Source organism: Melanotaenia boesemani, chromosome 21 (assembly GCF_017639745.1).
Source record: "Melanotaenia boesemani isolate fMelBoe1 chromosome 21, fMelBoe1.pri, whole genome shotgun sequence".
Taxonomy (NCBI): Eukaryota; Metazoa; Chordata; class Actinopteri; order Atheriniformes; family Melanotaeniidae; genus Melanotaenia; species Melanotaenia boesemani.
In genome coordinates, this window is record NC_055702.1 from 18,494,108 (window position 1) to 18,497,916 (window position 3,809).

Consider the following 3,809-nt stretch of genomic DNA (forward strand, 5'->3'; position numbering starts at 1 on the left):
TGTTAATCAGAATATGCCAAGCTAAACAATTAGCTGTGCTTTCCTGCAACCACACCTCGGCAGACACAGACATACGTACATTTATTCACTTGTTTTTGTCTCCTTTTATCCACTTCAGCTTCATCCTCCAGCTCTGTAGAAAATGTTAATGAGCAACCACAGCAACCCATGGTAACCTGCAAAACACACAGTCAACATTTGTTGAATGTTAGAGCTGTGATTTGTTGTTTTCACCTCTGTACATCCATCTTTGTGTATCAGTATCTGTGCGAGGATGTTTGCGAGACAGCAGTCATGCATCATGAGAAGAGACGCCTTTTCAACGTGAACCACGGCGATCTATGTTGATTGACTGTTTTCAACTCATCAGTGTCTCCTACTGGTAAATTTCTTATTGATTACGGGTACTCTTTCATTTCCACCTGGCATTATGAATACATGATTTGTATTGTCATATATATATATATATATATATATATATATATATATATATATATATATAGTTCTTTTGTTGCCTTGGACTGGGCAGCTTGCTCCTATTGATCATTTTAAAATGTTGAAGGCAGTGTTAGGCCAGCTTTTTGAAAGCTGAAACTTAACAGAGAATGGACCTTTCAACAGGATGATGATGATCAGCACACTAACAAATCCACTGAAGAATGGCTCAGAAGGGGGAAATAGAGGGCTGGAATGGCCAAGCCAAGGCACACATCCTGTTTAAATCTCTGGTGGTGGGGGATTGAAATCGTGTGGACATCCAGGAAAAGTGCCTCAACGTGGTGGGTAACTCAGGCTAACTTTGAATAGAAATTATTTTGTATCTGACATTTGTATGTTAGTAGTTTTCTCTACTAGTATAATGCATTTTTTTGACCACTTCTATGTCAGCATATCATTATCCTGTTATTGTGAAGTGGATGCCGATCTGGTTTTTGCTGCACTAGTTTTTGTTCCTCCCTCTGATTTTCAAATAAACACTTTTTTTTCTCTTCCTGGTAAACTGACTACTTAATCTAGATTTGTGCACATCCAATAGTAGCTAGCATAGAAATACTGGCAAGCAAATACTGGACCAAATAAAGCTCAATCAATCCTGTAGGAATGCAACAGAGCAGTTTCACTTCGTCAGTTCCAGAGCTGTGGCTGCAGCACTATACAGTTGGACCAAAGTTATCCAGAAAATATGATTGATGGGAAGGGATAATGAGAGAGAGATGAACAGGGAAAGAAACAAATCTTTATTTATTTAAGAAACATCTGATGAGAAAGTGTGCAGAGGGTGCTGTTTTTGGAATCAACCTTTCCTGTAGCTGTGAGTCCATATGGACTGACCACTTGGAGGATAAATTGACATTGACTGATTCACTGGCAAAAGTCTGTTTCTTTTTCATGTTTCTTCCTTTAAGTAAATGAGTTCATTCTCCAAAAGGATTTATCCAGAATCCACTGGGTGTTGTTATCAGAATATGACTGGCAGCATGAAGCTCAGCACATAGCATTTGGAAGGAAAAGTGAGTTTCCACTTGGATATAAACGAAGATTCTCACATGAACTTGTCACAAAATTGTAAATTGAAAATGTCTGTTTGTGTATGAGATATTGATATCGTGCTGAGTTCATTTTTACTTCACATGAGAATGTAATACATTGTCACAGCATGTATTGTAAATATATTTTTTTCCTGCTTTCAGCCTCTTTTTTTTTCATAACAAAACTGAAAAGGTGGATTTGTGGGTAGCCTAGTTTCGTAAAAAAAAAAAACAACAAAAAAAAAACATACATTTTAAATATGACACCATGTGGCTTTGCACATGTGAAATACAAACGAAACATATGTAGAACACATGTGAAACATGTATTTTGCACTTGCATATGTAAATTCCCATGTGAAACCTGTATAATGACAGATGAAACTCGTGTAAATTTTAATGTGAAACCCACATGTGAAATCTGTGGGATTACACATGAAATGGTCACATTTTAACATGTAAACTCAACTATACAAAATCACATTGGTTCCACATGTAAATCAGGAGATTCAGCAAAGTTCTCTGGATCTCATGCTGACAAAATGCAGTCTCTGTACAGCTCTGCCACTGAGTAAAATAGTTCCAAAAATAAAAAACAAGAAAGTAAAAATGGTATTTTCAGTACTTCACCCCATGTGTGTTGTTGTTTCATGCAGACTGTAAGTGTGACAACTCTGTGGATCTATTACTCTAAAAGAAAAACACATTATATTGTTACCTGTCATCTTATTAACTCACATGTATCCCAGTTAGTGGTTTTATGAAACATTCATGTAGATTCATGCACCAGCAATGCCAACACTGGAGGGAAAGAGGGTGCAGTGTCACAATGACAGATTTACTGAGGGAGTGAGATTCGAACCACCTACTGCTGCCCCAGTAGTGCCACATTTGTGAAGAAAATGCATTTGTGAAAAGAGCACCAGACAAAATCTGTCAAGTTTTTCATCTAGCAACTCTGCTGCTCATCCCACAAATGCATTTTCTTTACAAATGTGGCACCATTTAAAAGGTAAACAGGTTTTCCTACAGAATAAGATTTATTTCTGAGTGGCATTGTTACAACAAAGAAATCATCAAAAAGACTTTTTTACCCCTTTGCACCCCTTGGTTTGTTGGCCACTATGCTTATTTTCAAAAATGTCTTTTTCAAACTGAAATAAAAGAAACTGATCTGTTAAAGTTTGTTTGTTAGAGTATGACTTGACTTTTCCTGTCAACACAGCCATTCTTACCTGTCTAAGCAAAAATCAGTCTGTACTTATTGTGGTACTAAACTCCACAGACTGTTGATGCAGGACTCAGTGCCCTACTTTTATATGTTGTCTTTAGATATTTGATTTTTGAAACTCTTTTTTCTCATGTGCTTTCTCATCCTTAAAAAACTGGGTTATTCTCTAAGTGCTGATTTGGATGTTTAAGTGGGGGAGGAAGCAGACACCGAGCTTTTTCTCTTTGGTTTGTTTCTCAGGAATAAATGCAAACGGACAGAGCTGAAACAAACAGAGTTAATCATCCAGGCAGCTTCTTGGCCCCTCAAGGATCATCAAGTCAACAGTACATTACTAAATTCCATCAAATATATTTTTTGTCAGGCTTATCTTGTGAAAAAAGTATGTTTTTTGTAGATTAAATACAAAATAAAGGCTCATATAACACCTTTAGCTCTGTACTTTTTTTTTTTTTTTTTTTGTAAGGAGCCATAACCAGTAGAAACTTAAAATGGGAAACTGATCTGGATGTTATTGTTTTTATAGTTGTAGTTTAAAGAGAATTAAAAAATAAATAGATGGCAGTCAACCACTTCGCCTGTGGACATGTAGACAAGCCAGAGGCTCTGATAATGCTGAATAAATGAGAGGTTAAAGCTCCCGTTCACTAATTTCCATCATCAGCGATGTCTTCTCTGAGCCTGTTTTCTCATCAGAGATGGTAAAACAACCCTCAGCTACTCCCATTGACACGTAATTCTGCCAGAGCTCCAAACACACACACTCACGCATACCCAAGGAGACGACAGATGTTCCAAAACACCACAATAACAACAGATGCAGGCTATGAAATACTCTGTGAGGATTTTATTGCTTCGCTATAGAGCTGCGAGAGAAGACATGGACAATAATTACCATGTGTTTTTGCAGGTATCAGGTAGGGACATACTTAAGAAAAAGTGGTCTGTAAAACTATGTGAAATGCTATTTTTGGCTGTTTCCCCATCCGAAGTTGTGCAAGAACTATGTTTTTTTTGTTCCGCCACAGCCTTTCCTCAATTTGTGCTTC